This window comes from Callithrix jacchus, chromosome 15 (assembly GCF_049354715.1).
Source record: "Callithrix jacchus isolate 240 chromosome 15, calJac240_pri, whole genome shotgun sequence".
Taxonomy (NCBI): Eukaryota; Metazoa; Chordata; class Mammalia; order Primates; family Cebidae; genus Callithrix; species Callithrix jacchus.
In genome coordinates, this window is record NC_133516.1 from 66754055 (window position 1) to 66767417 (window position 13363).

The 13363-nt window shown below is 41.5% G+C and overlaps 1 pseudogene; it reads right to left on the reverse strand.

The window, feature by feature from the left end:
* Nucleotides 1-11272: 11272 nt before the first annotated feature.
* LOC100397205 (6-phosphogluconate dehydrogenase, decarboxylating pseudogene) lies at nt 11273-13122 on the reverse strand (annotated as a pseudogene).
* Between the last annotated feature and the right edge of the window lie 241 nt (nt 13123-13363).

The following is a 13363-nucleotide window of genomic DNA, read 5'->3' on the forward strand; positions in this document are numbered from 1 at the left end:
TTCACTTTTTACTTTACACTGTAAAATTATTTCAACTTCTAAGATATTGGAAATTTTTTATTTTAAAATGTTGGGGAGAAAAATCTCCCATGGTGATTGCTGATTTTCTAGTTTCTCCAGTGAGTCTGTCAAGTTTTGCTACATATAATTAGACTAAGTTGTTAGCTTCATAATGGATTCTTTTGGCTAGTATTTCTCTGGTACATATTCCTTTACCTTTAACCTTTCTGTGTCATATGTTTGTTTGTTTGTTGTTGTTGTTGTTGTTGTTTTTGAGGCAGAGTTTCGCTCTTGATGCGCAGGCTGGATTGCAATGGCACAATCTCAGCTCACCACAGCCTTTGCCTCCTGGTTCAAGCAATTCTCCTGCCTCAGCCTCCTGACTAGCTGGGATTACAGGAATGCGCCACTATGCCTGGCTAATTTTGTATTTTTAATAGAGACGGGGTTTCTCCATGTTGGTCAGGCTGGTCTCAAACTCCCAACCTCAGGTGATCTGCCCATCTCAGTCTCCCAAAGTGCTGGGATTACAGGCATGAGCCACCACACCCAGACTCTGTGTCATATGTTTTTGACATGCCTTTTGTAAAAATGAAATAGAGAAATCCAATATGATGCCAGGGTATGTGGATTGGGAAAAAAAGAAAGAAATCCAATATGAAAGTCTATGTCTCATAATAGGTAAAATTAATCTGTTTACATTTATGGTGATTATTGATCAATTCCAATTTATTTCTACCATCTAATTTGGTGTTTTACATTCACTATGCTTTTTCTATGCATCTTTCTCACCTTTCAGCCTTCATTTTATTGTTTAAATTTTCTTTATTCTTTGTTTTCCATCTGCTTGTTTAGAAATCTGTAATTCATACCTTGTGAGACTGCTCCCCGTTTAGCATTTTTCTCTTGGTTTTCAATACCAGAACTTTATACAAACTGCCTTTCAACATAATTTTTTTGACCAATATTTATATAACAAAATTTTATATTATGTCCCCAAAACTCAGTAAAGCATTTTATACAAAATTCAGTGCATGAAATATCTTAAGATACATTCCAACTACTATTGGTAGAATATCAGAATCAAGTATTCTTTGAAAAGCATTCCCTGGCCAGGCAACATGGCTCACACCTGCAGTCCCAGCATTTGGTAGGCCAAGGCAGGAGTCACTTGAGTCCAGGAGTTCGAGATTACAGCGAGATATGATTGAGCCACTGCACTCCAGCCTGAGTGACAGAGGGAGACTGTCTCTCTATAATTTTTTTTTTTTAAAAAAGCATTCCTTCAAGTCAACAAAGAGGGTATGAACCTCAGTCCTTGTTGAGTGAGTCACAACTAAAAGAGTCATTGCAGTATCATGTTATTGCATATAAAACAATTGTTTGCTAACAGCTGTATAATTCATTTGGGATTGGGAAACAATGATTTTTGGTTTTGATTTGTGTGTGTATGGTAAAATATACAAAACATAAAATTGACCCTTTTAACCATTATTAAATATCACTGACATTAAGTACATTCACAATGTTGAGTGACCATCACCACTGTTCATTTCCAAATTTTTTTTTATCCTAAGCAGAAACTGTGTACCCATTAGAAAACAACTTCTGGCTGGGAGAAGTGGCTCACGCCTGTAATCCCAGCTCCTTGGGAGGCTGACGCAGGCGGATCACCTGAGGTCAGGAGTTCAAGACCAGCCTGATCAACATGGAGAAATCTTGTCTCAAAAAGAAAAAATAAAATAAATTAAAAATAAAAATAAACTTTCTATTTCCTGCTCCCAGATAACTTCTATTCTACTTTCTCTCTAAGAATTTGCCGATTCCTGGCACTTCATCTAAGTGGAATCATACAGTATTTGTCCTTTTGTATCTGGCTTATTCATTTAGCATAATCTCTTCAGGGTTCATCCGTGTTGTAGCATGTATCAGAATTTCATTCTTGTTAAAGCTGAACAATATTCTATTGTAGGTATATACCACATTTTGCCTGTCCTCAGCCATTGATGCACATGTGTGTTGTTTCCACCTTTTGGCTATTGTGAATAACACTGGTATGAACATTGGTGTACAGATATTTGCGTCTGCTTTTAATTATTTTAGGTATATACCTAGAAATTAAATGCTGGATTATATGGTAACTTTATGTTTAACTTTTTGAGGAAATGCAATATTGTTTTCCACAGTGGCTGCAGCATTTTACATTCCTACCAGCAATGTACAAGTATTCCAATTTCTCCATCTCTTTGTCAACACTTGCTATTTTCCAGTTTTTTACTTGTTTTTTTAATAGGTATCAATTTGGTATGAAGTGGTATTTCATTGAGGTTTTGATTGGTATTTTCCTAACGACTGGAGATGTACATCTTTTCATGTATTTATTGACCATTTGTATGCCTTCTTTGGAGAAATGTCTCTTCTCAGCCTGGCTCGGTGACTCACACCTGTAATCCCAAAACTTTGGAAGGCCAAGGTGGGCGTATCAGTTGAGGTCAGGAGTTTGAGACCAGACTGGCCAACATGGCAAAACCCTGTCTCTACTAAAAATACAAAAATTAGCCAGGCATGGTGGCAGGCACCTGTAATCCCAGTTAATAAGGAGGCTGAGGCAGGAGAATTGCTTGAACCTGGGAGACGGAGGTTGCAGTGAGCTGAGCTTGCACCACTGCATTCCACACTGGGTGATGGAGGGAGACTACGTCTCAAAAATAAATAAATAAATAAATATCTATTCTCATTCTTCTTCCTTCGCTCTCTGAATAGTGTTCTTCAATACACAAACATTTTTAATTTTGAATGAAGTATAATGTATCTGTTTTTTCTTTTGTTGTCTATGCTTTTGGTGTCATATCCAAATCCAGTTGTCATAATGCTTTTCTTCTTATTTTTTCTTGTAAGAATTTTATACCTTTCGGTCTTACATTTAGGTCTGTAGTCCATGTAAGTTAATTTTTGTATATCGTATAAGGTAAGGGTCCAACTTCATTCTTTTCTGAATGGATATCCAGGTTTCCCAGCAGTGTGAGTGAAAAGACTGTTATTTCCTTAATGAATGGTCTTGGCTCTTCTGTCAAAAATCAACTCACCAATATCTGTGAGGGTTTATTGCTGGAATCTCCTTTTTTTTTTTTTCTGGATGGAATCTCACTCTGTCACCCAGGCTGTAGTGCAGCGGTACAATCTTGGCTCACTGCAACCTCTGCCTCCCGGTTTCAAGCAATTCTCATAATTTAGCCTCCCAAGTAGCTGGGACCATAGGTGCTGCCACCGTGCCTGGCTAATTTAAAATAATGAGAATTAGGCTTCTTCCTATTGTATGTTTTCACACAAAACTTCTGATTTCTAACACGGATTATTGATGTTAAGCAAGAGATGTTTGTATTTTATTTCTATACCTTACTAGTTACCCTTACATTTTACTTATTTTCCTTTTAAAAAATTCTTTGTAGAGACCAAGTTTTGCCTTTGTTGCCCAGGCTGGTCATAAATTCATCAAGCAATCCTCCCACCTCGGCCTCCCAAAGCACTGGGATTGCAGGTATGAGGCACTGTGCCTGGTTTTTACCCTTATCCTTATTAACTTTACCCTTAAAGTAAATCAAGGTCTCTATACTCCTCCTACATAGAAATGGATCTTAGAATATTTTAACTTAGAACCATACTCTTCTATTTTCAGTGCTATTGTTGCCTATTCATTTTTAGTTCCATCTTCTATTTAAAGCCCCCCCCAAAGTGTAACTTTTTAAAGTCAGGTTTATTGAGGTATAATTTATGCATGGAAAAATTCATCCTTTTCAGTATTGACAAGCTGAACCTCCACAATCAAATGGTTCAGCATTACTACCAGTATTAACCACTATCAAAATTAAGATACAGAAGAGGTCCATCATCCCCCAAATTTCCTGCTGTCCCTTTGATGTTGGCCACTCACCCTACCTAAAACCCTGGGCAACCATTTGCTTCTTTTCTATCCCTGTGGGTTTTGCCTTTTCAACAATGGCACATAAATAGAATCATACAACATGTACTCTCTTGAATCTGGCTTCTTTCCATTGGCACAATACATTTGTAATTCAACCATGTTGTTGGTATCAGTAATTGGTCCCTTTTAATTGCTGATTAATAATCTATTGTATGGATGCATCACAGTTTGCTTGTCCATTCACTATCTGAGGGACACTTGGGGGTATTTGGGTTGTTTCCAGCTTTTGACAAGTATAAAGCTACTGTAAACCTTCCTCTATAGGTTTCTGTAAAAATGTAAGTTGTCATTTCTCTAGGGTAAATACCTAGGAATGCAATTGCTGAGTCATGTGGTAAGCATATATTTAACTTTATGAGAAACTGCCAAATAGTTTTCCAGAGTGACTATGCCATTTTGCATTCCCACCAGCAATACGTAAGTGATCCAGTTGCTCCACATCCTCAATGGGACTCAGTATTGTCTTTAAAAATAAATAAATAAAATAAACTGGAGTCATTTGAGTGGATCTCTCCTTGAGGTTTTAATTTGCATTTCCCTGATGACTAATGATGCTGAGCCTCTTTTCATGTATTTATTTGCTTCATTGGTAAAGCGTCTGTTCAAATTTTTTGCCCATTTCATATTAGTTTCTTGGTTATATTATTGTGAAGTTTTTAAGAGTTCTTTATACAGTGTGGACACATGTCCTTTATCAGAGATGTATAGGAGCAAAGGGCAAACTCTTCACTTTCTGAAGGTTCACTGAAAATCAACTGACAAAAGACAGATTAATAGGAGGAAAGGCATACAAATTTGTCAACATGCAGGGGATTGGGGAGAATCCCAGTTTGGACACTGTGAGCAGGTTACCAAAGCTACTCTGCTCTTCTGGGAGTCATAGGACCTAACAAGCCATCAGAAGGGTACAGAAGGGTAAGAAATTCTTTTTTTTTTTTTTTTTTTTTGAGATGGAATCTTGCTCTGTCACCCAGGCTAGAGTGCAGTGGCGTGATCTTGGCTCGCAGCAGCTTCTGCCTCCTGGATTCATGCAATTCTCCTGCCTCAGCTTCCTGAGTAGCTGGGATTACAGGCATGTGTCACCAAGCCCAGCTAATTTTTGTATTCTTAGTAGAGATGGGGTTTCACCACATTGTCCAGGTGGGTCTTGAACTCCTGACCTCAAGAGATCCACCTGCCTCGGTCTCCCAAAGTGGAAAGGGATTACAGGTGTGAGCCACAAATACCATTCTTAACTGTCAGTGGCAACAACAGTTTTCCAGTATCTTAGCCTATTCCTGATGGTAAATTTCTTGGGGTCATGGAGAATGCTTCTTCTCTGCCCTTTCTAGGAACATCTCTTGCTTAAATGGTAAAAACTTGTTCTAAACCTGGAAAGTTGACTCCTGGGCTTTCCATGAAAAGGCTTATTGGATTATGCTGCTGTTGGAGCAAGTACACTATTGGAAGTTTTAATTGCCTGTATTTAAAAGATGCATCATTTAAATTAAAAAGACTCATATTTGAAAAGGATTTTAGGGGTCTCTCATTCTAAAAAATTGCCTGATTTTTATTTATAGAAAGATCTATTTTAAAAAGACACATAATAGTGTCATAGCTAGCCTTAGAAATTCTCTTGACAAAATTAAAGTCAAAATATTTTTAAATGCTCAAATACCTCTTTTGGATTCCCCTACAGGATTAAAAAAAAAATTTAAGTGCTTCATCCTGTAGTCTAGTGATTAGGATTCCATGCTTTCACCACTGCAATTTGGGATCAATTCCTGGTCAGGGAAACAATTCTTTGGAAATGTAAGTTCTTTAACTCAGGAGAAGAAACATTTATTAAAAAAATTATTTTGATATGTGTGTGACTTTTGACTTTGAGGGATACTCATTTGTTATTGATGCTTTTCCCTTCCATGGACAGCTTTTGATTTCCTGTCTTCTCCTCTCTGCTGCACATGGGACTTTTGGGTCCTCATGTGCAGATGTCAGATGAGAAGCTGAGACCCTAGAAAATATGGCCGGATAAAATGTGGGTGGTACCCCATTTGCAGCTAGTGAAACTTTCCTTTCTTTGAGCTGTTTTTGAGATGATTCTGGAATTTGTGAGGACTGCTTTGCACCTCTTGGGAGATGTCTTACCTGTCCTTGATTAAGTCATAACATTGGTTAAAGCTTATTGATTTTGGTGAGTCATTTGGAAAATATCTTTGGATTGAGAAAAAAGTTCAGAAGCCAGGAATATTGGCTGTTTGTCCTGGCTAAAATATGATAATATGAGATTTGAAAGGATTTTTTAAAGAGCTCTACAGTCAGAAGTCAACTTAATTAAAAGCTGATATTCAGGCTACAATTTTGTGGGGTCAAAGAGCTTTCTGCTTTTTCTCCTTTGGATCTTGTTTGTGGGAATTTTTTTCAGTTGACTGTAACCTCTTTTTAATTACAGGTTTTGTCTCTCTGTTTGCTTCCTTTCTTGTCGGCATGATTTTTGCTTAGAAAATCGTAAAATTTCATTGGCCTTTTGGAAAGCTTAACATATCTCCAAACTGGCTCCTTTAAGACTTATTCTTCCATTCCTATTCACTTCTACTTCACGTTCTTTTTTCCACCTTAAATTCCACAAGCAGAGATCTAGAGGAGACTTCTAGCAACTCTAAGACTCCTTGAGGAATACAATCAAGGTATCACTGACCTCTTTTTGGGTGCCCTGTCTTCCTCATGGGGTCCCAAGAGTCATGGGCAGATTCCTCCCAGGTCTAAAGCTCTGCTCTCTTTTGCATTGAGTACGCTTTTTATAGGCAACAGATTCCCAAGCCCCCTGCACATTAACAGACCAATTACATGGAGACAGCAGGGTTTGCAGCAGAGAAAGACTTTAATAATCATAGGGCATTGATCAAGGAGATAGAAAGAAACCCTCAAATCCATATCCCCAAGGTGTTCTGGGCTGAAATTTTTAAGGGGACCATGGAGTGTGAAGGGCTAGAAAATTGGGGTCATTGATTGGTCAAAACAAGGAGGATGAAATCATGAGGATGTGGAAACTGAATTCTTTGGTGAGTCAGCTCCTTATAGGGTCCTTCAGATGTGCTGGCATTAGTGGGGTCCTTCAGACCAGTTGAGTCAGTAGTTTCATCAGTATGCAGGACCTGAAGGAATATCTCAAAGGGAAAACTTAATGTTTCATAATGCTCAAGTTGTTATCTATAGAACATAACGTAGGGTCTATGGGATGCTCGGACAATAGGCACCAAACACCTATGAGGAAGCAGGTCAGAGAGCACAGAGAGCAAGCTGACCTAATGCTTAATGCTGAGAAGCTGAGAATACTGCAAGTCTGGTTTAGTTTCATTCCCTCTCACTTCTTCCCTGATGTCTCTTCATTTTGAAGCTTTATATAGAAGTTTGGTTGTAAGTCCAAAATTAGGAATCCAAATGCAGCAAAACCCAGCCAAACCCCAAAACCCCTTATAGCTTCTGCTGTGTGGTGGGTCTGACCACCCTGGCAAGAGCTTCCCTCTGGTTCAGGAGTAGATTTATTTGCTCCTGGGAAAGCTCAGACATGAGATACTTGACTGAGGGCTGTGAGATCTATGCCTCTTTCTTTGGATACACTGTATCCCTTTTCTGCCAGGAAATTAAAAGGCAGTATAGTGTTCTGGTCAGAGTCTGTTTTAGTGCTACTGGCTATTAATATGCCATTGACACATTGTAACGAAATCTATCTCGCCTTTTAGTTGGAGGTCCTGGTGGTCCTTGGCAAGTATTTCCCTAAAGACAGCTGGAGAGTATTTGAAAACTTGAAGGAGCACTATCCAACAGTACTGTGGTTGGGCTTTGGCATCTGGGTCTTCCCATTTAAAGATAAACAGTTGTTTTGTTATTATTATTTTCTAATGGAGTCTCGCTCTGTCTCCCAGGCTGGAGTGCAATGGTGCGATCTCCGTTCACTGCAACGTCCACCTCCTGGGTTCAAACGATTCTTGTGCCTTGGCCTCCTGAGTAGCTGGGATCACAGGCACACATCACCATGCCAAGCAAATTTTTGTATTTTTAGTAGAGTTGGGGCTTCACCATGTTGCTCAGGCTGGTCTTGAACTCCTGACGACCTTAGGTGATCCACCCACCTCAGGCTCCCGCTGTGCTGGGATTACAGGCATGAGCCACCACACTCGGCCTAAAGGTAAACAGTTCTTAAAACTCTGGCCTCAGAGGAATACAGAAAAAGGCATATTCTAGATCTAAGACTGAAAACTAGCAAAATGTTTGTGAAAACTAGCAATGTTGTGAGTCGTGTGTAAGGATTAGGGACCATCGTACGGTATCTTCCACAATCTGATGAATGGTCCTCCTATCCTGTATAAATTGTATGTTTTAGTTCTGGGCTTCTGTACTGGCAGAATAGGTGTATTGCATGGAGACTGAGAAGATCTAATGAACCCATTTTGTAGGACGTTGGACAACAGAGGCTAGATGCTCCATTGTGCTTGTTCTTCCAGAGGATACTGTTTTAGGTTTGGCAGTGTCACTGCTGCACAAAGCTTGACTTGCACGGGAGCTGTAGTTTTTGCCTTCCCTGGCCTCTCATCTTCCATGCCTTTGGACTCACCGCTTGGGTTTTCTAAGATAATCTCTTCAGGGATGGGAGAATTTTCAAGAACTTCTGGTTGCAACAAAGCAGTTTGCAGAGCACAAGTTTATTCCAGTGACACTCAGATGTTCAGTCACCCCAGAGAAAAGGTAATCTTAGGCCGGACATGGTGGCTTACATCTGTAATCTTAGCACTTTGCGAGGCAGAAGCAGGAGGATCACTTGAGGTCAGGGACCAACCTGGCTAACATGGTGAAACCCCATCTCTACTAAAAATACAAATATTAGCTAGGCATGGTGGTAGGCACCTGTAGTCCCAGCTACGCGGGAGGTGAGGCAGGACAATCATTTGAACCTGGGAAGCAGAGGTTGCAGTGAGTCAAGATGGCACCACTGTACTTTAGCCTGGGCAACAGAGTAAGACTCTGTCTCAAAAAAAAGAAAGGTAATCTTAGCCTTTAATTTGGTCAGGAGGTCTCATTTTAACAAAGGAGTAGACATTTAGGCATGTATAGGAAATTATGTTTTGTTTTTTAATTTTTCAGAGACAGGGTCTCCCTTTGTTGCCCAGGCTGGTCTTGAACTCTTGGACTGAAGAAATTCTGTCTCAGCCTCCCAAAATGCTGGATTACAAGTGTGAGGCACTGCATCTGGCTGGAAACTATCTTTTAGAAGAGTTTGTCCTCAGTGATGGTCTAAAGGTTGGAGGAAAAATCTTGTCAATATCTTTCCCAATACCTCAGTCATTTTTACAGTCTCTGAAGAAAGTTTGGCTAATCAGATGTTGAATACAGAATAAATGGCACCAGTGTCTTCTGAAAAGTCCAAAAGCTGACCCAGGGCTCCATGTGGAAAATATGGAGAGTGTTCTCTGAGTCAGGAAGAACCGCTGGGCTCCATTATTCCTGATCTGCCTCAACCTCTTCAGCCACCCCAGGCGTTAGGTGGATTGAAGACTAACTTTTTCCAGCATTGGGCTTCTTGAGGCCTGGAAAATCTTTTTTCCAGTGACCTTTCTGTTTGCAATAGCTACACTGTTGGGGCCTGCAGTGGGATGTCCCTTTTTATTGACAATTTGGAGCTCTGGTCATCCTACCTAAGATGATGTGCCTGCTACATGTCCACATCATGGTCCAGGGATTTCTTGAGTTAAAGTCACAGCCAGCAACTCAGTTTATTTGTTCATTTTCCATTATTATTATTTTTGTTTTTTCCATTTTTTTAGGTTGATCAGTATATAGCTTGAAAGCAGTCTCCAGGCTGGGTGCGGTGGTTTACACCTGTAATCCCAGCATTTTGGGAGGCCAAGGTGGGTGGATCATTTGAGGTCAGAAGTTCAAAACCAGCCTGGCCAACATGGTGAAACCCAGTCTTTACTAAAAATACAAAAATTAGTCAGGCATGGTGGCACACACCTGTAGTCCCAGCTACTTGGGAGACTGAGGCAGGAGACTCACTTGAAACCAGGAGGCAGAGGTTACAGTGAACTGAGATGGCACCTCTGCCCTTCAGGTAGCAGGCACCAGGTAACAGGATGAAACTCTCTCTCAAAAAAAAGAAAAAAGAAAGAAAAGAAAGAAAGTAGTCTTCACAAATCGAGACGAAGACATTCATCCATCTTTTGCAGCTCTTTCCAAATATCTGGAGCACTTTGACTGATAAATGTCATGTTTACTGTTTTTCAATTGTCTGGGGCTTTTGAATTACTGTTCATGTACTGTCTGAAGGCTCTGAAAAAATCCACTCTATGAATTCTGAGGGGATCTCATTATGTTTCCATCTAACTTCCTAGGCCTTATTGAGGCTTTTGCTTGGACACTCTTTTGCAGAGGACAGCCAAAGAGCAATCCTGGTAGTGTTCAAGCTTATGTCCACCTCCAGTGTTTACATTTCATCCCAGGTCAATGGTGGGTACTGCAACTTGGGAACTGCGCTTATGGGTTGCCAGGACAGCCTGCATGCAGTTGATCAGCTTTCTCCTTGCCCCCACTTTTTTTACCTCTCACCCCACCCTCTCTCCTCGCCTTTATGTGAAACTATTCTCTACTCCTCTGAAATTAATAGTGTTAAGCAAATTTTGGACGTCTGCCCAGATGGATTTGTGGGTAGTCAACACAGAAGAGAACAGATTCTCCATCCACTTTGTATCTTCCTAATAGGTGCGCTTATTTTTCCAGTTAAACAAGTCAGAGATGGAAAATGGAGAGTAGACCCAGGCAAATCCCATAGGTTGGCCTGTGGTGGCATTAACACTTCCTCTGGGTAGTTGGCATAAGAGCAATTACCCTTCCAGAGCCAAATAGCACCCTAACTAAATTGAGTTCCCTGTCAGATATGAGAAGGAAAGACCATTCCTGTTGCCCCTGACACCTTACTTCTCAGGGTGAGAACTCCAGCTCAGAGGCCAGCCGAGCTGCTGCAGCTCCCACATCAGGTGCTGGAGCCATAGGCTCCTTTAATGGAATCACCAAGACATCAACATCTTTTTGTTAGGGGTCAGTCAAAACAAGCCTTTTTCCTTGCTGAACCACGATTTTGCATTGGTCCGTTTTGCCAAAGCTGCATGCAACATTGTACATAGGGATCTCATTTCACTTCCCTGTTACAGAACAAGTCTAGCTGTAGGAGAGTATTATAATTAATGGAGCCATTTGATGGCCACTATTTTCTTGAATCCAGCAAGTGTTGGGACCAGGCACAAGTATAAATGAAAATTATTCTTTTTTTTTTTCAGTCTGATGTCGGTTTTATTGAGTAAAGGAAAAGGGAACTGAGCCACATGATACAGAGGTTCCAGTTGTTAGAATACAGACACTCTTCCCATCTGTGTGATGGGAACTCCACCAACACAGGGGACACTGCTGTGAGGAGGAGGTTCCCACATCTATGCACATGAACAGCTCCTGGTCAGTCCCAAGAGGCAGGGGCAGTGGGCAAAACAGCTCTCACAAAGCTACTTTACAAATAAACTCTGTGCTTTCCTCAGGAGTCACTTACAACACTTTTTTAAAAAAGATATGAACAGAAAATAGGGCAAAGGGCCATGTGGGTGCATCATGAGACACATGGAATGTCCTGGTCTGTGGAATTGTGGAGGGTGACAGAAGCAGCATGATTAGGCATTGTATGACGAGGATGACACACTGCCACCATGCCTGTCCAATTGGTGCAGATAAACTGCCTGGTTTGGCCAAGAGTTCATAGATGTGGGCCCCAAAGTAATCCCGCTGAGCCTGGATGAGTTTGGCTGGAAGCATCTCATGTCTGTACCCGTCATAGAAGGAGAGGGCAGTGGTAAAACAGGGCATGGGAATGCCAGCTGGGACCCCAGTGCTGACTGCCCGCCTCCAGGAGTCCTGGCAGTTTTCAAAAGCTGACTTAAAGAAGTCATCCAGTAGGAGGTTCTGGAGTTCTGGGTTTTGATCAAATTCATCCTTTATCTTTCCTAGGAATACACTTCCAATGATGCAGCCCCCTCTCCACATCAGGGCAATGCCACCATAATTGAGGGTCCAGCCAAATTCGGTGGCTGCCTGCCTTAGCAGCATAAAGCCTTGAGCATAAGAGATGATCTTGGAAGCATAGAGAGCCTTCCAAATGTCCTCCAGGAATGATTTCTTATCACCATCAAACTGGAACTTTTGGGGACCCTTCAGCTTTTTGCTAGCTTGAATTCTCTCATCCTTCAGAGATGATAAGCACCAAGCAAAGACAGTTTCTCCAATGAGGGTGACGGGTACACCGTACTCCAGGGCAGAGATGGCGGTCCACTTCCCTGTGCCCTTCTGCCCTGCACTGTCCCTGATCTTTGGCAGCAGATGTTTGCCATCGGCATCTTGGAACTTGAGAATATTGGCTATGATTTCAATCAGGAATGAATCTAGCTCTTTCTTGTTCCAATCTTCAAAGGCCTTCACCATCTCGTCCTGCTCCATGCCTAGCACGTCTTTCATCAGGTGGTACGCCTCGCAGATCAGCTGCATGTCCCATACTCTATCCCGTTGTGCACCATCTTCACAAAGTGGCCTGCTCCCTCTTCTCCCACCCAGTCACAGCAGGGTTCTCCAGTTCCTACTTTTGCAGCGATGCCTTGGAAGATGGTCTTGATGTGGGGTCATGCTTCTTTGTTCCCTCCTGGCATGACTGATGGGCCATCCTGGGCTCTTTCCTCTCCGCCACTGACTCCACTCCCCACAAATAAAATTCCCTTGGCCTCGAGGTCTCGCTACCATCTTGTGGTGTCCCTATATTCAGAATTTCCTCCATCAATGATGATGTCACCAGTGTCCAACAATGGTACCAATTTTTCAATGAAATCATCAACCGCTTGCCCAGCCTTCACCAGGAGGATGATCTACCGGGGCTTCTTCAGCTTGGAGACCATCTCCTTCAGGGACTGAGCACCCACCACTTTGGTTCCCTTTGCCTCATTGGCCAAGAAATCATCAACTTTGGAGTCAGTCCTATTAAAAGCACAGACCACAAAGCAGTGGTCATTCATGTTCAAAATTAAGTTCTGGCCCATGACAGCCAATCCGATCAGTGCGATGTCAGGTTGGGCCATGGCGGCAGACAGAGCAGAAGAATCAAAGAGCAGCGAAGCACAGAGGGTGAGTGAGGGTAAGACCCACAGCAGCTCACTGAAAACTATTTTTTTTTGTTTCATGGAATCACAGACAAAGCATCTTAATTTTACAGGATACAGCCCAATGGGGTATTTGAGGACGCCAAATGAACATTTCCAACTCCAGCTGAGATTATGGACACACACCAAAATACAGACACTAATCACTCTGCTCAGTGCC